The 24,691-nt window shown below is 41.2% G+C and overlaps 1 protein-coding gene across 3 annotated transcripts in view; it reads left to right on the plus strand.

Annotated features, from left to right (window-relative positions):
- PTPRD (protein tyrosine phosphatase receptor type D) overlaps positions 1–24,691 on the plus strand; it is a 1,795,899-nt gene that overhangs the window by 507,076 nt on the left and 1,264,132 nt on the right. The gene's annotated exons all lie outside the window — the stretch shown is intronic.

Here is a 24,691-nt window from a genome sequence, read left to right on the forward strand (position 1 = left end):
AAAAAATGTTCCCTTAGGTTATGTCTACACTTGCCCCCTAGTTCGAACTCGGGAGGCAAATGAAGCCGGTAGCCTGAATTAACTCCTCATGCAATGAGGAATAACAGTTAATTCGAGGAAAGGGCTTTGGATTGGACTACCACATCTGCACGTGGCAAGTTAATTCAGGCTACCGGCTTTTTAAAATGGCAACCGGCCGCGAATATGCTAATTAAGTGTGGGATATTTAAATCCCGCGCTTCATTAGCAACTTCAGTATGCTTCATTTGCCTCCCTAGTTCGAACTAGGGGGCAAGTGTAGACATACCCATAGACAACTAGTTGCTGGAGCCCTTTCAGCCCTGCTGAGTCAGTGGCACTCACGAAGCCACATATGCCACCACTGCAAGCTCCTACAAGCACCTCTACGGTGCCTAACCAAACTGGTCAGACCAAACTTCACCGCGCTCCAGCACCGCAGCATAAGAAAGTACTGGGCAAGTACTTACAAAAATCTCCTCAGCCAGGCATACCGCTCAAATCAGGAGTTGCTCACCGTGCTCCTCAGTGGTATCTTATACCCATGGGCACACTCAAATGCCAGAAAGGGCTCCCCACTCTTCTATGGAGCTCTCACTAAGAACTGACTATGGCAGCGGGCATAGGAACAGATTTTCATCATGCTATTCATCTCCGTCCAGATCAGTGGCTTCCTGGCATTCACATCGGGATCATTCCTTACAACATCATCCCATGTGGCCCAACCAACTCTGGATGTATCCTCCACAACAGTTCCAGCCTCAATGGGCCTCCTGGGAACCATGGCAAGGGTATCGGCCACATTCTTCCCATGCCTACCACTCAAAAGATATAGCTCCTACATCACAACAACCTACTTCTATGCACTCCTCAACCATGTCTGCAAATTCCTCACCATCTCACCCGCTTTCAGTAATAACACAAGTTCCTTCATTCGGACTTGGAGAGTTCCTCACAAGACCCCAGATCCACTAGACTAGATGAGTCACTCTTCTAGATATTGCCCTCTCGACTGGCAGATGATCTAAAACAATTTCAAGAATTATTTAAGTGGGTAGCTCAATCATAAGACGTTACTCTCCAAGAGGTGAAAGACAAACAATATCAATTACTGACAATACTACAACCCACAGCATCCTTGAATATAGCTCTGCCCATCAACGAAGCTATCCTGGAACCATCAGATGCAGTGTGGCAAAACCTAGCCTCCATTCCCCCACTAACCGCCGGGCGGATAGAAAATATTTTGTCCCCACAAAAGATATGGACTTCGCACATCCCCAGCCAAACTCACTGGTTGTAGACTCTGTTAATCACAAGGCTAAGAACCCACAATTTAAGTCTATACCCGCGACGAAGAGCATAAACAGCATAAACAGCTAGACACCTTTAGCTGCAAAGTGTACTCTTCTGCCACCCTCTAATTCAAGATATCAAATTATACAGCCCTTCTGGCCAACTACAATCATGCCAACTGTGCCAAACTACAGGACCTACTGCAGGACCTGCCTGATGTTAACAGACCACACCTCCAGTCCATCTTTAAGGAGGTTTATCTATAGCTAAAACGGTCCTTCTGGCCACAATGGATGTCGGTGACACTGCAGCTAGAGCCACTGCCTCTATCATCATAATGTGTAGGGCCTTGTGGTTGCAGTCATCAGGGATCTGAAAAAAATTACAATCAAAGGTGGAGGACCTCCCCTTTGATAGAAAACAGCTCTTTGCCACAAAGACAGACAAGATCCTACACTCAAAGAAGGATTCTCGCACCACACTCTGCACTCTGGGGATGTACATCACACCTAATAAGAAACTCAAGTATACCCCCTACCAAAGGTCAAGGGACTATAATTATAACTACTACAGGTAACAACAAATTTGAAATCTTGGTCATGGGTCTGAGTGACCACCCCACAGTTCCAGTGAATTTCAATGCCACTTTCCACCATCACCTGAGACCCTTCTACTGAGAATGGGCCCACACCACTACAGACCAGTTCCAGCAGGGTCCTGGAAATTATAAAATCGGGTTACACAATCCCCTTCATATCCATGCCCCCTACCCAACTCCCTACCCTGTCCCTCTTCAGGGACCCATCTCACGAGTCCCTATAACAAGCAGAGGTGCAAAAGTTATTCACCCTAGGGGCAATAAAACCTGTTCCCACGGAATATCGAGGAAGAGGGTTCTACTCCAATTATTTCCTAACAGTAAAAAAAATAGGGGGATGGAGACCAGTACTGGATCTCAGGAAACTCAACAAGTTCATCCTCAAAACAAAATTCAGGATGATGACTCTGGCAACTATCATACCTGCACTGGACAAAGGGTACTGGCTCTCAGCCCTCGACCTTCAAGATGCATATTTTCATGTAACCATCCACCCTACCCACAGGAGATTTCTCAGATTCGTCATAGGTCAAGACCACTTTGGTCTTTCTATGGCCCCTTGAGTGTTCTTGAAGATGCTAGCCGTAGTCACACCCTTCCTCAGAAGACAAAACATCATCATCTTCCCTTACCTCGGTGATTGTCTTATCAAGGACTCCACTTGTCAACAAACCATAACGATGATTACCGCTACCAGAGAATGTTTTTCCTGACTTATCAATACACAAAAGTCCACCATAGAGCCCACACAAAAGATAGAATTTATCGGGGCACTCCTAGACTTGGTGACAGCAAGAGCCTAACTGCCACCACAAAGACTCAAGGCAATCTGTGATCTCATTCAGGGGGTCATGTACACTCCTTTTTCCATGGTCTGGATGTATCTCCAATTATTGGGGCACATGGCGGCCACAGCCTTTGTGGTCCTATTTGTGAGGCTACACATGCACTGCCTATAGCATTGGCTCACAACCACCTACATCCCTATCCAAAACAGCCTCATGAAGCTCTTCACACTTCCTCCGCCAGTACTGAAATCTCTTGACAGGTGGAAATCTCCAACTAATCTACTTGCCGGTATACCCCTCCAGCCTTCACCATCTACTGGACAGCTCCCCTATTCTATGCCTTTCCACCATTTCCTCTTCTCACCATGGTGATCAACAAGATCCGATTTGACTAGCCCACAGTAATTGTAATGGTCCCCGTATGGGCAACACATACCCGGTTCCCTTACCTACACTACCTGTCAATAGATCAACTCATTCCTCTCTCTACGGTGCCGAACCTCTTGATGCAGCACCACAGCAAGACATGCCATCTGAACATCAGAATTCTTAAACTCATGGCATAACTTCTCCATGGTTCCAGAATGAAGAACTTACCTATTCAGACGGGTCAAACACATCCTACTGAACAGTCGACGTCCCTCCACAAGAAGCACCTACCAAAACAAATGGACATGCTTTCAACAATGGTGCATGACACTCAATTTGGCCCCTATACCTACCATGCTAGAGTATCTTATGGACCTCAGCTGATGGGTCTCTCCATCAGCTTTATCTGGGCCCACCTGGCAGTGGTCATGGCATTCCACGAACCTGTAGATGACTTCTCTCTCTTCGTGCATCTGATGGTGAAGCATTTTCTCACAGGCCTGCAGAAAACACGCCCACACCTGCATCGCCTGGTGCCACCATGAGACCTGAACTTGGTTCTCGACATGCTCACCAGGCTACCCTTTGACTAGCCACTACTTCGTCACGATACCTATCTATGAAGGTGGCTTTCATAGTGGCAATAACTTCAGCAAGACGGGCAGCTCTCATGGCAGACCCATCTTTCACCTTTACTAGGGGTAACGTGATACTCAAGCCTCACCCCAAGTTCCTTCAGAAAATCATATCTGACTGGCACTTAAATTAACCTATTTACTTACCTGCTTATTTTCCTAAACCTTATACTTGCTGGTATACCCTAGACTATACAAGGCCATACTCCACTATGTTAGATGCAAGGCCAGCGATTGCGTTCTACATAGAACTAGGGGAACCAGAAAATCAGATAGACTCTTTGTAGCATGGTTTGGACCACATACAGGAACTGCTGTCTCCACACAATGGCTATCCAAATGGATTGCCAGCTGCATCCATATAGCTTATGAACTTCATGGTAAGCAGCCACCACAGACTATCAGGGCTCACTCCATGCGTGCAATAGCCACAACAATGGCCTTCCTAAACAACATACTATCAGTGGATATTTGTAGAGCAGCCACATGGTCCTCCCATTACACTTTTGCCTAGCATTATGCCCGCAGAAGGGGCCAATACCCTCCACATCTGTAGCAGATGCGGTCCTTCCTTTCTCTACACAGATGACTCCAATGCCCACCACCATCTGATGGGTACTGCTACTGAGTCACCTGAGTGGAGCACCCATAGAGACACTACTCGCTGAAGAAGAATTACTCAACAGGTGCAATAACAATAGTTTTTCAGGATAGGTGTCCATGTGGATGCTCCACTACCTTCCCATCCTCTCCCTGATCAGAGTTTTAGGGGACTTCAGGTAGAAAAGGAATGGATGGGGCTTGCACCATGCATGCACTCGATGAGCAGCAGGTGCATGAGAAGCTGGGTGCACGGGCACTGCTCACCAAAAATCTCTGATCAGCGGTGTGAAGATGCACCGAGACCTGAGTGGAGTACCTTCAGGGGGACACATCTTGAAGAACCATAGTTACTGCACTGGGTGAGTAATTTTTTTTTCAAAAGAAGATGCCTCCAGGAAAAAGCACAGGTGCCCTGGTGGGCACTCTGTCCATAGCAATCACAGTTTAAATGTGAGAATGCATCCATTCAGTGTGGATGCTGTCTTTCAAAAAAACATATGATTTTTTTATGTGCTTTGACAGTGTGGACGCTCTCTTTTGGAAGTATTTTTTTTTTCAGAAAATCTCTTCCAAAAAAAACTTATTTTAAAAGAAGCTTGCAGTCTAGACGCACTCTTTGTTAGGATTGCTTCTGATTTGAATTACTGTAAAAGACTTGGAGATTTGTTCCTTTCATATTTAGTGCTGCCTTCTTGTATATCTTTTCCCCCTAATGTGTCTCCTATTTGGGCCTCAGCAGGTTGAATGACAGAGTTGGCTGGGGCATTAAAACTTCATTTTTCTGCAACATGATACACTGGGAATTAGGAATGATATAAATATGAAATGTGAAAATGAACGTGTTCATTTCTACTGTATTTTATATAACTTCTTACATAAAAATTGTATGTAAACCCTCAAGGAATTAGGGTATTGAAAATTAGCAGTGGGGAGAGGGAATAAAGGAAGTAGCTGAGGGAGAAAAGACACATTTTCAGATGAAACTTAAAAAGAAGCAATGTCTAATAGATTGAAAAATACTGAAAATCTCTTCCAAACTACAGGAACTACAGATGAGGTTTTCAGGACATCAGAAGGACTGTATGAAAGGAGCCCAGTGCTAGAGAAATGTAAGGAAACAAAGAAAAGCAAGTCTGTGGAGGGTTTGGAGAGCAATCGTGAACTAGAGACTTAAATAAAAGGTGATGTAGCTATATCTGTGTTGGTGTTTGAAAAGACACATTCTGGCTCTAGAGATGTCAAATTTGCAGCAAGGAGCAGTGATTGTTAAGGACATATTAGTGGGCCTTTGGAAGAGGTGCAATCAAGACTGTGAAGACCATGGGCAGTGTAGGTAAAGAGATGCATCTTGGAAAAACCAGAAGGTGTGGGAAAAGGTGTTAAGGATGACCTAAACATATGTACAATGGGAGGGAATAGGTTAAAATGTGAGGTAAAGCTTTCTGTTCTATTTATCTTGGATGTACTGTTTGAAGGATGAGGTTCTACTTTCAGTATCATGTTTGGGCAGTGAAGAAACATAAAGAAAAATCATGTTATATGATTTTGCTAAAGACTTTTGATGTAAGGTTTTTGAAAGAGTTTCCTCTAGCACTGGCAGTAAGTGGATGCCTTGCCAACTGGTGTTGGTTGGAAATGTTTGTGTGATACTTTTAGTTACAACAAATGAGCTAAATTTCTACAGGTGTAAGCCACAGCCCCGTGGTGGAGAGAGTGTGGAAGTATACCAGGATAGTTGAAGCTCTTAGAGATACTATATCTCCATGTGTATTGAGGGAATAACAGAGACTATTATGTCCAGATAATCCATTATTCCCAAATTATTCATATTCAGCCTCTCCCCTATTTGACAAGTTGGGAAAACTAGCCATATGAAATTCTTGAACTCAAAAAGTGCATGAGTGGGATTCTGACTAGCCACTGTACAGTGATGCAGGGTTACTGACTCTTTTGAGTTTAGAGTGGTTGCATTGCTCAGGGATTGTGAAGCCACAAGTGAGGTATGCAGTTCATCTCAAAGGATAGATAGAAAACACTGTAACACAATAAATTGAAATGTATTTCATACTGATATTTGCTGTATATTTTACTGGAGAAAAGGCTAATTTAGGAATGTGTTAGAAAGTTAAAGACTTGTAAATCTAGGTTCCTTAGTTATCATGAGTCCATCAGTATATAACTCAGAGTCATTGTGTCCTCTAAAACTGAGCTGAAACAGTTCTGCCCTACCTTAAACTCTTCATATTTTAAGATTGTTACTCTGAATCTTTCCAAGTTTATGAGCAAAAAATATGAGCACCATTGGCAAGCTGGAATCTTTTCTTTTCAGTGGTGTAAAGCTCTTGTTTTTAGCCCTGTAAGGACATGTCTTTATTCTCTGTGCCAGAGATCAATGTTCTGGCATTCAGTTTAGCAGGTCTAGTATAGACCCATAAATCAAATGCTGAAGGCCCCTGTAGACAGTACAGGACTCCTTGCTGTCACAAGGACTGAGGTAAGTTGATGGGACCGTTTGCTCCTATCAGCCTCCCGCTGTGTGGATGCCACCTAGCTCAGATAAAGGTAAAATGACACCAGCTATGTATTCTGGGTAGCTGGAGTTGAGTACCTTAAGCCAACATTCCAGGTTGAATGTAACCTGGCTTCAGGCACCAGGCTCACAATACTAAACTGAAAACTATGACATCAGTGTATGCATAGAAAGATGTTACCAGAGCAAAACAGTTGCTGACTCTCCTAGGCCTTGGGAAAATGCAAGGCATAATTTTATTTAATTTTATTTTTCTTGGTGACAGTAGGAAGTGGGGAGGATTTACTATGTGGAAAGAGAATAAAGAGTGATTTGAATGCCTGATTTTTTTTTAATGCCTAGTATTTGAAGCTGCTCAAAGGAAAATCTATTGGTGAGCAGTGAGCAGGTGAAAGTGCATTAAAACCATGACTGTTCAATTTATCACAAGGATATCACTGCCACATATATGATATGTCTATGCATGATTGCACACACACAAATATTAAATGGAAAGAAAAAAGCTGACAAGAAATCCTGCCGCATTGAAGTCAATGGAAACATTTGGGTGAAGATTTCATGCCTGATGTTTTTGAATCACACAGTTATTGCCATCTTCTTCCCCCAAAAACATTTCCCTCCCCACAACACCCTTAAAAGCATCCATGCATTTTACAGATTACCAATAGATATTATCAATGATATAGGGACAAGAGTGTTTGGCAGGCAGTGGAAGTTTATTTCCTTTTCTATATTCTTGTGGCTTCTATTACTGAGAGAGAAAGACAGACACCCCACCCCTCCCACACACACACACTGTAGAAAGTCTAACACAGATCGACATAAAATAGAGTTCTTAAAATATGGTATTACAGGAAAAAATAAATCTAACATTAGAAAGGTCTGTTTTCATTCTGGCTTTCATTTTCACCTACTCGGTATAGTACATTAAAGTAATACAGATACATGCTAAAATGGGATAATATGCACATTATATATAGATAGCAGGAACAAAGACCAGAAACTCAAAGCACAAAAAAGTAAAAATCTCAAATAGTATTTAAGTACATCCTACTTTTCAAATTGGTTTCTCTGTTACTAGCTGAATTATTCTATTTAATGTTATCTATGACATATCATTACACCTTATGCAAAATGTTCTTCCTTTCAAACCAACTTTCATCTCTTTCCATTGAATATTCAGAGCCTTGTACTAGAAGATGGAAAATGAAACAATCAAAATAAAAGAACCTTTTTGTCATATTACCAGCATTCAGCTAGGGGCTGGATCTATGCTTACAATGCACAATTTCCTTGTAAAGAGCAAGTGAGATCCCAGCTTCTTACAGATGGAATTCAGAGAATAGTAGGGGCACAATTCTGCATTCTGAATAGGATTAGGCCTTAATTTAACTTCTCATATGCTGTGACCGAGTCCTACAATTGGATTCCCTGGATCAAGGTCTGTGGTAGCAAACTTGCTTTGCAGAATTTGAGGGCCTAATTTGCAGATCAGAGTTAAGATTATGTAAATGATGTGCCCACTGTTCTGCTTTCTGTTGATATAAACTAACTTTTGCAAGGCACACCTTTCAAATGTGTAATAATCATGAGATGCTTATGCTGCACAGTCAACCCTCTGTTGTTTTGTTAAAAGCAAAGAAGAGAAAGACAGAATATATAAGGCAAAAATGGGTGTTTTGGTATGTTTAAAATAATCTACATTATTAAATGTCCCTGTTAGTTTCTTCAGCATTTTCATAGTAAAAATACGACAGCGCTCGTTTTATGTTGCTATAAACCAGTACAATACAGCATACTGCCACAGCTCGACTGTTATAATATAACTGCAGTTATGCTAGGAAGACAATTTTATGGAGTGCTAGGAACACTTTAAAAAATCCATAATAAATAAAAGGGAGTCAAGACTGACGATACACTCAGTTCAATGTATAAGGATTTATATGCTAAAGTCTAATTAAAACTAATGAAAATTATAGGTATAAATCCCAGCTGATTGAGATGCAAATGTTCCATTCCAAAAATTCTAAATGTTACTGCATGTATTGGAGGGCTTGACTGAACACCAGCAATAATGAAGATGAAGTACCACAGGTCAAGTTCAGCTATTTTCAGAATTCTAAAATCTCTGATTGTTGTCAAGAAAGCAGTTAGAACACTAGCTTGCCATGAAGCAGAAAAAAAGTTAGAAACAAAGGTCAAAGGATCATCAGTGGAGTGAGCTGTGTGAGGCTAATCGATCAGCAGAAACACTTACATGCATGGCAGACTTTAATAGCCATCTCAGCACTAAATAGCATCTGCTTAAAATGATCTCCAACCTTAGAAATGGACTGCAGTAATAACCATTGTTCACTTGTGTATGAAATAGTGCCTGTCACAACAAAGGTCCCAAAAGAGTCATGCAAATAATAACGTCCTTTGGGGGTGGGGTTAAAAAGAGCACATATTTACCAATGCTTACTACTGTGACTTTCTTGATTATTTTATGGAATAAAACTGGAGCATAGAGGGCCTAGAGAGAAGAAATTACAGTATTTACAGAAACATTGCTAGTTGAAATATATGTTTCCCCCCCTCTCTTGAGTTATTACTTTCTATTGTGTTCTTTGCATACTGTCATCTTGGACATCTGTAACATCAAGAATATGTTAAAGAGCATAGTCCAACTGAGATTAAATAAATTGAATGTATTTAAGCCAGAAAGTATTGGTACCTTTCAGTGCACACCAGTGAGCTGTAGATAGTGCAGCTTTAAGTCTTGCTGTGAACATCTTTTCAGTTGGAAAAGGCTGCAGAAGAGGGGAAATTATTACAAGGGTTATATTTACCTTTTAGTTTAGCTTATTACTGTGAAAAATAGATAACCTGTTTATAAATATGTATGAAAATTCATGAATGTTTTATATGACTTTCACATTTGTAAAAGCATTTAAAGAGGATCACTCATATTCAGGTCTTGCAGGCACTTACCATGTGTTCTTGGGTGATCAGAGGTTTCTCCACTATTTTCAATGTAATAGTTATATTTACATGCTGTAGGAAACGTCCTCCAAATGCTTGATTTCATGATTGTTCAAGTGGTTCTTTGTACTAAAATTTGTGTTATTAGGTTGGCTAATCCTGTTTTGTTAGATGCATGTTCCCCTGGCATCATTTGCTTCAACAGAGAACAAAAAATAAGTTTCAGTTTTCAGAAGTGGTTTCTGATTTTGCACTTCCATAATAGTTAACTGAAAAAAAAAAAAAAAAAAAACCCAGAGTGAAGTAATTTTTGGTAAAAATATTTCTGGGTGCGTTTTATTTGTGTATTTGAAGTAGGTATAACATCTTTAAATAATTACAAGAATTAACTGACTTAGCATCTTAAAAGTATCCCCCAAGCCACTAATAAATAAGATCTTTTCTTTTCAACCTTCTCATTCTTTCAGTCCCGCAGTCCCATGGAAAGCCTGAAAAGCTAGGTAGCAGTGTGGTGATAATTATAAAATGTTCCCACAATCTGCATGATCTCCATTTTCAACATCCTTCCCAAATATATTCATTACTCACCTTCGTTCCAATCCATTTTATAATAGTTGTGTTTAATAGTCCAAAGCAGAATTTAAAAGTTTGATTTATATCCAAGTGAAGTTTTACTTAAAATGCAGCTGGGCCTTAACATTTCATGTTGATTTTCCTTGCCTTAGAAATAAAGTGAAATGCTAAGTACCAGTAAAAGAAAATTAAGAAATTATTGGTCAACTATGCATATGTATCAAGCACTGTTACTTTTGACTCCCAAATATGTGCATTGTGGTGATGTGCGAACCTCTGAATATTTAGTTTTATTTTTCTTGAGATTCCTGCTTCACATAACAATCCAAAACTCATTCCAACCCTCCTTTTGTTCATTCATGGTATGTCTACACTACTGCACTAATTCGAACTAACTTAATTCAAATTAGTTAATTCGAACTAAGCTAATTCGAACTAGTGCATCTAGACCTAAAAACTATTTCGAATTAGCATTTTGCTAATTCAAACTAGCATGTCCACATTGAGTAGACCCTGAACCAAGGTTAAGGATGGCTGGAAGGGCATCAGATTAGGACTTAGAGCGTGGAGCTGCTGTCTCAGGCTAGCCGAGGGCTGTGCTTAAAGGGATCCGACCCCCACCCCGGATAGACAGTTCTCAGGGGTTCCCCGCTCACTTGTCTAACTCGATGAGGGATAGAAAAGCAGTCCTGGCTTGGAGTGCCCTGAATGCCCTCACTCGGCACATCAAAGCACTCGGCCATCAGTCCGGCTGCACTTGCCTCAGGCTGCCATCCGGGGAGGGGGTCAATCGGGGGCTGCAGGAGAGCTTCCACCCCAAGGAGCCCGCAGAGCCACCCTAATCCTCCCCATCGGGGGCTGGAAGGGGGGAGCCAGGGGAAGAAGGAAGAGGGGAAGTATCAAACTATGGTATGCCATATCTGCGTACAGATGTGATCTACTCACCACAGAAAACGTATTTTGGCCTTGGAAAAGGTTCAGAAAAGGGGCAACTAAAATGATCAGGGGTTTGGAACAGGTCCCATATGAAGAGAGGCTAAAGAGACTGGGACTTCCCAGCTTAGAAAAGAGGAGACTGAGGGGGGATATGATAGAGGTCTATAAAAGCATGAGTGGTGTGGAGAGGGTGCATAAAGAAAAGTTCTTCATTAGTTCCCCTAATAGAAGGACTAGAGGACACCAAATGAAATAAATGGGTAGCAAGCTTCAGACTAATAACAGAAAGTTCTTCTTCACAAAGCAAATAGTCAACCTGTGGAACTCCTTGCTGCAGGAGTCTGTGAAGGTTATAACTATAACAGAGTTTAAAGAGAAGTTAGATAAAGTCATGAAGGTTGGGTCCATGGAGTGGTATTAGCCAGGGGGTAGACCTGGTGTCCCTGGCCTCTCTTTGAAAGGCTGGAGATGGATGGCACAAGACAAATGGTTTGGTCACGGTCTTCAGTCCATCCCCTCCAGGGTACCTAGTGTTGGCCACTGTCGGCAGACAGGCTACTGGGCTAGATGGACCTTTGGTCTGACCCATTCTTATGTTTTCATGTTCTAAGCTCAGGGCTCAGGGTCGGGGTCTCACTCAACCACCTTGATTTTCATGCAAACCTGCTCCTGGGTTGCCAGGCTGGCAGCTCTCCTGCCCTAGACGGCCACTTTCCTGTGCCTACTGCGGAGGTCGTGGACGTTGGAGGCTTCCCTCCAAACCTCGATGAGGTCCATGATCTTTGCACTAGACCAGGCGGGTGCCCGCCTCTTGCAGCTCTGGGCAGGCTCCTGGAAGCAGCCAGCCTGGTCCCGGGAAGAGGCGGAGGGCTGGGTGGCAGCGGGTGGCTGGCTTGTGCCGTGCCAGGTGCAGGGTCTGCTGGCTGGGTGCTGGCAGGCTTGAACCTGGCATGGGCACCGTAGCCAGACATGCCCCTTTAAGGGCTCCGGGGCTGGGAGGGGGGCAGACGAGTTTCCCTGGTGGTGCCCAGAGTGGCCACCAGGGAAAGCTGGGGAGGGATAGCCTCCCACTAGTTCAAATTAAGTGGTTACACAGCCCTTAATTCGATCTACTTAATTTGAACTAGGCGTTAGTCCTCGTAGAATGAGGTTTCCCTAGTTCGAATTAAGTGCTCCGCTAGTTCGAATTTCAGAGGGGTAGCCGTGTTAGTCTGAATCTGCAAAAGCGACGAGGAGTCCTGTGGCACCTTATAGACTAACTGAAGTGTAGGAGCATAAGCTTTCGTGGGCAAAGACCCACTTCGTCAGATGCATGCATCTGACGAAGTGGGTCTTTGCCCACGAAAGCTTATGCTCCTACACTTCAGTTAGTCTATAAGGTGCCACAGGACTCCTCGTCGCTTTAGTTCGAATTAAGTTCGAACTAGCGGTTTGCCTGTGTAGCGCCTATGAAAGTTAATTCGAACTAACAGCTGTTAGTTCGAATTAACTTTGTAGTGTAGACATACCCTCAGTGATTTATCCACTGAGGCTATGTCTACACTGCAAGCTTCTTGTGCAAGAAGCTTTTTGTGCAAGAGAGTGTCCAGACTGCATGGACGCTCTCTCAAAAGAAAGCTCTGATTGCTATTCATAGAGTAGCCAACAGAGCACTTGTGCTTTTTTCAATAGGCTCTTTTTGTGCACCTCCCTCCCCCGTTGCCTGTCCACACACACGTTTTTGTGCAAGAGCTCATGCACAAAAAGGAGTTATTCCTCATAGAAAGAGGAATACTTACATCACAAAAAACCCTCTGTTCTTTTGATTTACTGTAAATTTACTTGCAGAAAAATGTGCTTGAGGTGTGGATACGCCATGGGTTTTCGCACAAAAATGGCCATTTTAGCGCAAAAACCCTGAGGTGTACACGTAGCCTGATTATTCCCATCCATGTTCCAGTTTAGGGTCACATTCTTCCATGGTACAAGGATCTTCATGAGATCCTAACACTCTTCTCTTTCCACCTGTATCTAATGATCATAACACTATTGTCAACTGTGGAAGCAGCAGCAGTTGCCAAAGACACTTAATCTAACAAAACACAGTATCTCTAGTCACGATCCCTTACAAACCTTTAAGACAAAAAACTAGTGAACACTGGACCCCAGTAATCTGCTTTAGTAATGTGGGAACAACCACAAACACTCTGAGTTTGTCATTGCTGAGCTTTCTTTTCCTTAGAGCAAGCATGAGGGCTGAGCTGTTCAGTGCTTTGCTCCCCGTCACTGCGGGTGTGTCTTGACTACAAGGTTTTGTCCACTTTTGTCGACAAAACTATACCTACACTACCTCCGAGTTCTGTCAATAGTAAGTTGACAGAACACGGCAGTTTTGTAAACAGTGGTAAACCTCATTCTACGAGGAAAAACACCTTTTTTCGACAGAGTTATGTCCAAAAAAAGGCGCTATTACATCCACACTGTACTTTTTCAAAAGAGAGCATCTAGACTCTTTGTCAAAAAAGCGGCTTGCTTTGTCAACAGAACTGGCTGTAGTCTAGACGTAACTTGGGAATTGACATTAGGCGCTGAGACTTCATAGCACTCATGAGCTTCACATCCCAGCTACCTCAGCTTTAATGCCTACAAATCACTCCCATCTGGTGTGGCTTGCCCAATCTACAGATAAGATTGAAGCAGCCGCAGTCGATCTTCTGAGGTTCAAATTAGCAGGTCTAGGGAAGACACACGGATTCAAACTGCGCTCCTATTGATGCTGGTAGTCCTGCTTCTATGAGGAGTAAAGGAACTCAATGGGAGAGTGTGGATGGCACCAGAATTCAACCTCAGATACTTCGACTTAAGCTACACAATTAAAATAGCTAAAGTTGAGTATCTTAATTCTAACTTACCCTTGCCGTTCACCAAAGGTTTGTGAGCTATGCCTTTTGCTTGACTATTAAATGGTGTTCATTTTATCATTACCGCATTCTAACAACCTGGGAGATTTCTCTGTATCCTCTACTTCTTGTATCCTGTCTGATATCTAGTTTATGAGCTCTTCAGGGATATGCATAGTCTTCTTAGTTACTCTGTGCCTTGCACAATACGTCTGCTTCTATTTTAAGTGCTATCATAATATATAAACGAATATGTGATAAGTAGAAATGTTTCAGCTACAAGCTAACTTACATTCTAAGTCATTGGTCCCACAGAGAGTTTCCCACTAATCACACCTTTCAGAATTGGGGCCAGTAATCCAACTCTGTTCTATTAATCTTTTCCCTGTATTGATTTCAAGGGCCTTCTTTCTTGGGCAAGGTGAGTATCGTACTGTATTTCATAAATTAGATCAGTCTTTACATTATGTATAATAGAGCTTCTCTTTAGATTCCCAGTGTTGCAAATGTTTAAACAAAAGATTAAAGGTTTATTTCACCTTATGTTCTCAATTAATTTTTGTTAGCAAAATGTATATTATTCACTCTTAATTTTTTAAATTTTTTGGCTTTGGTCGATCACAGGCCTATAACTACGTATATGAATCTCTCTGTGTATGTGTATTAATTTAACAATATGTATAATATTATATTTGTCTGAACATAACATTTATGTAAGGAACATTCATTAGATACAGAACAGTGAAAAAAGTTGGAAGCAGTCTTTGCTTAGAAAGCTAACAATACACAGAAAATACAATGGGCACTGTAATGAGCCTCATGAAGTCAATGATCTCATATTTATCCTGTTGTTAAAGCTGTGTGGGTGGTTTAACAAGTATTTCACACCAGGCTTTATCAGATGTGGAGATTAGTTTCAAAAATTGTAAAAAGATTAATCTAGAATTGTAGTAGCCCTGTGGAGAGACATGCAGCTCTCTTTAATTACAAACTAAACCTAACAGACTTTAGTCACAAGTTTCCAGAAGTTTGTTGTAGTCTTGAAATTCTAGTATTATCAGCAATTTAAAAAAAAAAACTTTCATGGTTAAAATTTTTCATTTAAGAGGCTATACCGTATGTTATATAAAACGTATTAGACACACCTTAGTTCTACAGAGCAACAAAGAACTTAATTTTAATGATTAAGGCTCTAATACAATTGGAGAATTATGAGAAAATGACGAAGTTGGTGCAGTTTATATTACTGAAAGAGTATACACATAGTAGATTGCTAGAAGAATACAACAACATATTGCCCTCATATACTCATAGTCTTTAAGGTCAGAAGGGAACATTATGATCATCTAGTCTGACCCCTGCACAATGCAGGCCACAGACTCTCACCCACCCCCTCCTAGCATAATCATCTCACCTATATCTCAGATATTGAAGCCTTCAATTACTTTGAAGACCCCCAAGATGCGGAGAATCCTCCAGCTGTGATCTGTACCCCATGCTACAGAGGAAGGCGAAAAACCTCCAGGGCCTCTGCCAATCTATCCTGGAGGAAAATTCCTTCCCGACCCCAAATATGGCGATCAGCTAAACCCTGAGCATGTGGGCAAGACTCACCAGCCAAACACCCAGAAAGTTCTCTATAGTTACTCCTATCATCCCTCCATTGACCTACTGGGAAAAGTCAGTGCCAGTAAAAGACATTCAGAGGATTCCTCTATGGGACATCTGAGGGTATGTCTACACTACAGCATTATTTCAAAATATCTTATTTCGAAATAACGTGTCTATACACAAAATGCATTTCGAAATAGCTTTTTGCTATTTTGAAATAGCGCGTCCACACTAATTGGATACTGAATCGCATTTAAGGCCAGCCAGAACTAGTTCCGGCAGGGCATCAGGTCAGAAGTTACCTTGTGGCCAGGGCAGCCAGCAGGGCACCCTGGGAAGGGATGGAGGCCCCCTATTTCGAAATAAGAGTCTACACAGCACTTATTTCAAAACAGCAGTTTTGAAATTGGTGCTATTCCTTGTGGAATGAGGTTTACCAATTTTGAAATAAGCCCTCCGCTATTTCAAATTAATTTCAATATAGCAGGTGGGCTTGTGTAGATGCTAGGAAAGTTATTTTGAAATAATGGTTGTTATTTCGAAATAACCTTGCTGTGTAGACATACCCTGAGAGAATATACAATGCAACTTGTGTTCTCAATACCATGTGCATACGTTATCAAGTAACTATATTGTTGAAATCAGAAGATGAGCATCTCTTTCTCATGTACAATTATATAGCCCTAATTTGTGGTTTATCTCGTGCAAATTGAACATGCAAAAAAGTCCATATTTTATATTACCCATGTCTTTTTTAGTGCTCTGTAGTAAGGCCCAAAGTAGTGTGTTCTTTCTTTTTTCTTCTTTGCTACTACTCCGGAGCGTTCACTGTGTTGAACAAAATAAAATGGCAACAGTAACATCAGTATACACTTAGTAGCCACTATTAGGGAGCACTTATGCTGCTTGGCATCAGTGGTGGGGACTGAGAAAGTGTTTGTGCCATTTTGTAGGCAGTGAGAGCAAACTTTAGTGGTTCTTCCAGCCGCAGCTAACATGACAATACTCCTTAATCCTCATGTTGCTTGGGTCAGAAACGGAAAAGATACATTACACGAAGACATAGAAAAGGAAAAACAAAGAAATACTTGCATAAAGTTTTTCCTTTTCCTTGCTGTTTATCTGAAAGCAATCCTTTTGTGTTACTGAACTATGGGTTTGGGGGGATTTAGTGACTGGATTGAGTCCTGGATTTTACATCCAGACAACATTAATAATTACTGAGGCTATACTTGTTAAATGTGATACCAATATGTGAAATAAGTTGATTGAACTTATTCCAGAGCCTAGTGGACAGTCGCCCACATCCAATAAATATCTCATTTTCTACCCTTCTAGATGATCCCTTTTTAGCTGAGAGTCTGATATCACATCTTGAAGAGTTCAGGAAAATATGATGAATGCATATTAAAATTCTCAAAACTTCAAAAAGATTCCATTAGTTTCCCCCATACATTAAATGGCTGCAGTCCACCATTAAGATTTTCCAGGGCTAGAAACTAATGTTGTGTATTCCAGAAAAAAAAATACCAACATGAAATCTTCCTTTTCTATATATGTAATAATATAAAGCTATTCTGGAGACATATGCAAAGTCTTGGAGTCTTAACATTCTTGTTGTTCTGCCTGCTAATGAATAACAATTGTTCTAAAAGATTTTTTTGCCCATTGTAGATTAGTGGTGGAGTTTTAAATTTCAGAGCGAGCAAGAGAGAGAGAGATTGCATTACAATGCTATTCATACTTTCTCAACAGTTAAGCTATTTTAGCAAAACTTTATCTCATTAATATTTCTTTTCAATATGCTGGTATATTATTCACACTGGTTTCCTTCTATCTTCTTATTGCTCATGTAAGCTCATTTCTCACTTATATGTGAACGAGTTTTTTGTAACATGACAACATGAAATATGAATTTCATATGGTTTCTTGTTCCTTATAAATCCATCTGTTTTTCAGTAATTGCAGTGTCTGTGGATATTCGAGGGTCAGTACATGAAAACATACTAATGACAAAAAAAAAGAAAATAAATTATAAGCCATCCTTCCCAGTAGCTAAAAATATTTTAAGTTTGGAAATGTGATAATATAGGGCTCAATCCTGTGAGGTACTTTTTATCTTCTGAAAGGCGATGAATAGATTCTGTTACCACTGACTTTTTCTGCAGATATATTACATGAGTCTTCAATTCACACATAATCTCTGTTACATCCTATTTATCTTCCTGCCTCTTCCACATAGAGGAACACATCTTGGCCTGCCATTTCAGAAAACATCATTGTGTATACTTTTGGGAGCTTTCTGTACAACATGTCCGATAAGAACAATTTTAAACTCTTATTTAAATTGACACCAATTGTGTCCTGATCTGTGTGGTTTCCTTGCAAATTTGGTAGACGAAGGAGAAGTAATTGACCCATCATTGATCCAATGTAATTTCTAACATATAGGCTGCATCTAGACTGGCAAGCTGCTTTTACAGAAAAACTTGCCAGCTGTCTATACTGGCCGCTTGAATTTCCACAAGAACACTGACGATCTCATGTAAGATTGTCAGTGTTCTTGCAGAAGTACTATGCTGCTCCCGTTCAGGTGAAAGCCTTCTTGCACAAATGCTTTTACACAAGCGGGCCAGTGTAGACAACGCGGTATTGTTTTGCGCAAAAAAGCCCCGATCACGAAAATCGCAATCAGGGCTTTCTTGCGCAACACTGCATCTAGATTGGCACGAAAAGCGTCCGTGCCAATCTAGATGCTCTTTTCCGCAAATGCTTTTAACGGAAAAGTTTTCCGTTAAAAGCATTTGCGGAAAAACACGCCAGTCTAGACGTAGCCATAATGTTTAATAAGTGCTCAGGACTGGGGGTTCAGGTTTGTCATGAGCAAAGGCATGGCGCTGGGCTTACTCAATGAATTTAAAAACAATTACTTCCACAGTACCATTACATTTTTCATATGGATAATAACTTGTGTACTAACTTGATACCTATCTAAAGAATAATCTCTGAGGGGTAGCCAGATTTGTCTGTGTCTGCCAAAACAATGAGGAAACTTGTGGCACCTTAGGGTACGTCTAAACTATGGTGTTTTTTTGAAAGAGGATACTTTTTTGAAAGTGAGTCTTTTGAAAGTGAAAGTAATCTGTACACATTTTTTGGGGGAAAACCCTCTTTTTTGAAAAACCGCGTAAACCTCCTTTTTTTAGGTAGAGCAGGCTTCCCTACTGTGGACATGCTATCTTGATTTAGAGCCCCAGGAGGCACTGGAGAAGAGGTATTTTGAAATAGCATCAGTGGAGTGTCCAAACTATAGCTATTTCAAAATATCTTTTTCAGAATAGGCATTATTTCTCATGCAATGAGGTTTACAGAAGTTGGAATAAGCCATCCATTATTTTGGAATTATTTCAAAATAATGGAATTGCTGTGTAGATCCTCACATTGTTATTTTGGAATAACAGCTGTTGTTCTGAAATAATGCTGCTGTGTAGACACACCCTCAGTTGAGTTCTTGGAATCTGTGTGCAGGCAAAACAGGGAATATGGCTATTCTACGACTCTTACTCTAACTTATTGAGTGATAGCTAGAGTAGTCTTGTCTTCCAGGACAAAAAAATCTTGACTAGAAACATCTTGTAGACTCTGACAGTTTCCTGGCACGAAAAAGAGGGACAGGTCTAAGGTTCTGGACCACTGAGAAGCTTCAGATTTTTTTCCTAAAATTTTTTATTAGATTTTTAGTGGAGTTTTTTTTCCTCCATTTCCTCATTCTTTAGCTCATGTGATGATAATGTTTGCCTTATGGATACCAGAGAATCAGACCTATTAGCCTTTAGCATTTATCACATTGTCAAAGTGGCATTCCTCATATAATCACAGGTCAAGGTGCTACTGGGAAAAATAGCAGGTGTGGTAGCACTCACTTGTGATAGAAAGGAATAGTGGTACTATTGAGGCATGATTCTGTACATAAATAAAACTCAGAGGACGATTTGCTGACTGAACGGTGATAGTACGACTTTATTAAAGACATTTCCAAAAGCAAGCGAACAACCATATTGTAAGTTAATTGTGCAATCATGCTTTCAGGTCCTCATATATCACTTTCAGTATTTCAGGGAAATATTTGCAGCTAATGCATGCCACACAAACCTAGTTGAAGCAGGGAGTACCCCAAGCTTTAGATATTGTACAATGTTGATCTGTTTTGTTAGTTTTCCCAAAAAAGTTATAATATTGTAAATGACATTGATTTTTTTTCAAATTCACAACAAGAAAGCACACACCAGGGTATAACAAAGGTAGAATGGCCCTCCAAACTACAGATTGAAAGGGGATAGCCCCATAATCGTGTTAAAACCTCCCTCGCTTATGCATCCATCTTTGCCACCAACTCAAAATGTCAAGTATCTACCATGTTACCTTTTTCCTCTGTCTCTTCTAATGATTGAGACTTTCTCTTCATCCTTGGTCTCTTCAGGCTAAAGTTAGAATTGAGGATGATTGGTGCCTCCATGATAGGATTAGCATCAGTGGGAACCCCTGGGATAAGATTAAGGTCAGGACAGTTGGTGAATATTAAATTGGTACTGGGGCTACAGTTTTAATTATTTTCTTTGTATTAACATTTGTTTCTTCATTTCCTCTTTTTTCTTATGTAGAATATATAATGAACACAACTGGAATGAATACTGCCACATTAGTTTCTTAATGTCTTTATGGCCTACTGAAGTAATTTACCCTGCAACTGACCTTTTAAACAGCTCTGACTTTAAATAAATGAATCAAAAATGTAAAGAGAAAAATGTGTATGTGACTGAATCCACACGTACAGCTGACATAATGTAGGCAAAAACAAATTTTAATGTAGTGTATAAACGCAACTCACTGTCTCCTTGTGGTTATAACATAGATTCCAGGTTGGGGTTTTTTATGAGAAAATATGTATCCTGTGAGTGAGTTTGATGGAAATCCTGCATACTAAAAGTAACAATGTTAAAAGATGGGTGAAATAAAAACTGTTTGAGATAAACAACAAAGCCATTACCTAAGGCCAGTAAAGAATCTGCAAGGTTATTTTGTCAGTGTATAGCTTTAATTAGGACTTTAATCCAACATGCTTTGTCCCCTAGTCAATGGATGTGTTAGACTAGAGAAGGACAGAGACGCTGAAGTTTGAATCTGTGATCAAACATTTTACATGACAACCACTTGGGAACAGACAATATTAGATTTTTTCTCACTCCCCCCAGGAAACCACATCTAGTGTGTGAAAATTGATCAACTCTTAAACTGCTCCTCTTCTCTCACCTTATTCAAACAGGTCCCAATCTCTAAATGAGACAGCTATTTAATTAATATTTTATTAGCAGTTTGGGACAGATTGTGCTTTCTTTTACATTTGAAAAGTGACTAGCACATTGGGACGGATACCAAAATGTCAATAATAATTTTAAATTAATTCAGCCCTGAACTGATCAGGATGTTATGTAAAACCAGACAAAGAAAATAGCAAGTCAGTGAAAATGTTTTGTGGTGGATACCCTACCAATCTCAGTTTTTTAAAAAAAGTTTTATTTCAGCAGAAACCTGGAAAAAACAAAAGGAGTTTTAGGAACATCAGAATATATGAAACAGATGGTCAGTGTGAAGGCCAATTTCAATATTTTACAGTTCTGGAAGCACTGATTAACTGTCACCACAACCATTCTCATCTTTTGACAGTTTCATCAGTACTCATGATCAATTCAACTTTTCTCTGAGTTACAACCCAGAAGAATGGAATAATAGATACTGAGGGAGAGTGTTGCAGTTTTGGCAGCTGTAAACAATTTCATTTGCCAGAGAGAGTTATTCTAGCTTTACCTGCATATACTATATTTACCAAGCATGTCTGAATGAACTCATGTATGAACTTTCAGTGAAAGGCTCTGCCATTTCTCCCATAGTTGATGCTAATGTTGAAAAAACAAAACAACAACTAAGATCTGCAGAAATGCAGCAAATTTCTTCTTGTAATGATCTTATTGCAGTTATTTTGGGACATATATAAGAAAAATCAGAATGCTGAAAACAACAGTGTTCCTTTCACCACTTCATTCTTCCTCCCCTTCCATTGCTTTACCCCTTCTGACCAGGTTAAGCACTGCTAAAACACAACTCTCAAGTCCTATTATAGAATGCCCCACACTGGTGAAGAGGGAGTGGGGGTGGGCAAGACTCTGTGGGTGGAGGAAGTCCCAGTGTTCTTCTCAGACTGGGCATGCTCCAACTGCTGGACCTGTTTAAAAGCCAGTGGAGCAGCTCGGTCTGGGGAGACTGCCAGCAGGGAAGAAGATCAGGCTGGAGCTCCCGAGCAGTCCCTGCCATGGCTGCAGACTCAGGAGCCACAGCCCAGTCAACAGCTGCCGCAGCCCAGGCAACCGCCACTGCCGCAGCCTCTGCAACAGACCAGACCAGGGAGGCTGCCTTCGTGAGTTGGATTCATTGAGCAACGCCCCGAGAAGGGGGCAACCCCAGGGTAAGTAGGAAGTGACCCAGGTCAAAGGTTTGTCCCTCCGGGAGATCAGCGCATTTTGGTAGGATGCCCTGCTGAGCAAGCAGTGGAAGTGTCCTGGGTTGGGACCTGGTGGAACAGGAGGGCCCGGGTCCTCCTACCTCCCTGACAGCCAGGGGAGACTCACCAGGGGCGTAGGGCTGCAGGCCACAGAGCCTTCCAGAGGGAGACCATAGTACTTTTGACTAGGGCCATATATACCCTGAAAAAGGGAACAGGATTTTTTGGACTAGGTCTGCAGGGCCATATTCATTGTAAAAAGAGGGAATTGTACTTTGGGGACCACACACCCCTTTTGAAAAGGGACAATGATCCTGTCTTTGAGGCTTTCCCCCCTCCCGATCATTGCAGAGCTCTGCTCCCTACAGACCCATTGATATTTCTAGCATTCCAGCATATTTTACTTCCTTACTGACAACCAGGTTGGTAAGAATGATTAACATTATCTGTGATGAGACCTAACAATAGGGACAAATGTAATCACGAAAGACCAGTTCTGAAAGTGCCATAAAAAATGGTAATTGCCCAAACAAGTGACCTGCTTTTTGAGGAGAAGCTCATTATCAAAAGTGAAAATATTGGGCACATTTTTGTGCTGCATTGAAGTTCTCCTTACCTGTGTAGGATGTAGTCAAAGATTGTACGTTTCAAAATCACAATATGTCATAAATTAACAGAGTTAATAACACGTTTAGCTCTTACTACTTCTACCTGGCATTTGTATAGTATTGTACATATTGAAAGTACATTTTGAAAGTACTGAAAGAACATTTACTAATTAAACTTTTTGTTCCATAAGTATGAGCTGGAATTTGACATGTCCATTAGTACAGTCCTAAGGCATAAATAAAACATCTGCGTTGCTCTTTAAGTGAATTGATTTCATGGACAGCAATGAAAATACCCATGAGGTACTTTCTGTATTGAGAGCCATTCTGTGTTGAAAGCCCTTTCCTACAATTAGTATTCATATTTGTAATCTTTGAATGAGCTTGGATCTGTTGTACCGTATTTTCCAGCATATAAGACGACTTTTGATGTTAAAAAACATCCCCCAAAAATCGGGGGTCGTCTTATATGCCGGGTATACAGATTTGCGGCTTTGCAAAGCCTCGGGGGAAGCCGGCGGCAGGGCATCCCAGGCGCGCTGGGGCTGTCCCGCTGCCGGGGCGTCCTCAGAGGCTTTGCTCCTGGTGTCCCTGGTCTGCTGGAGATGGTCCCCAGCAGACCAGAGGCACCGGGAGCAAAGCCGAAGCGGCGGCGGGGTGCCTCGCTTCTGAGGTTTTGCTCTGGCAAAGCCTCAGAGGCGCGGGACCCCACCGCTGCTGCGGCTTTGCTCCCGGTGCCTCTGGTCTGCTGGGGACCGTCTCCAGCAGACCAGGGACACCGGGAGCAAAGCCGGGGAGGCGGAGGGGCACTGGGGTATAAGACGAAACCCTATCTTTTAACTAAAAAATTAGGGGGTTGTCTTATACGCCCAGTAGCCTTATACGCCGGAAAATACGGTATGTAAGATATTTGATGCACAGTTCTGTATATTAACATAAAGAAATAAAAGGCTTATTGTCCAAGAAGAGCATAATTTCATGATCTGCTATGTGGAGCTGCACAGAGATTTGGAGAGGCCCAGGGGAAAAAATTAAACTGAGTCCCCCTAACCTTCCAAAATATTACCACTGAGAGGACATTGTGTTGAGCAAAGGTATCAGAAAGAGTTCATACCATACTGACCCCATCACAGCAACTCTTATCCCACTGGGACTCGCTCCAGGAATTGCAATTTGGTGTGTGAGATCATAGTACCATTCATGGTTGGCCCCATCATTCCTCCATGACAGAAGGGTAGTCAGGCCAAATCTAAGTGGCATTGTGACCTTCTGTGCCAGGGTGCAACGTTGCTTAATTTGGGGCTGGGGAAAAGCTTTCAAACATAGGCCTTGGGGAAAACTGCCTCTTCCCCAATCCCTTGTTGGTTCCACTGTTGTGTTAATCCTAGGGTGTTAAACCTTCAGATTTAAGTTTGCAGAAAGTAAATGGAGACATTTTGGGGATTCTTGGACTCTGCAACAGACACCATCAAAAAGCAAATGGAGACTAAATGAGGACTTTAGCATTGAGCTATTATTCGAAGTAGCTCCTATAAAAGCTGAGCTCCTGTTGAGCCTTTCTCCAATCAGCAATCTGTAATTAACCAGTATGCTAAGTCAGCCTAGGAGATTTCTGAGTGTTTTAAGTAAAGACAAATAGTTATAGCATTTTGTACCTCTTAGGTATTTTCATTGTGGGTCCTACAAATTAATGAGTTAACTTTATCAAATATGTCTTAACAAACCAT

This window comes from Pelodiscus sinensis, chromosome 6 (genome assembly GCF_052426305.1).
Source record: "Pelodiscus sinensis isolate ZL-2025 chromosome 6, ASM5242630v1, whole genome shotgun sequence".
NCBI classification, from domain to species: domain Eukaryota; kingdom Metazoa; phylum Chordata; order Testudines; family Trionychidae; genus Pelodiscus; species Pelodiscus sinensis.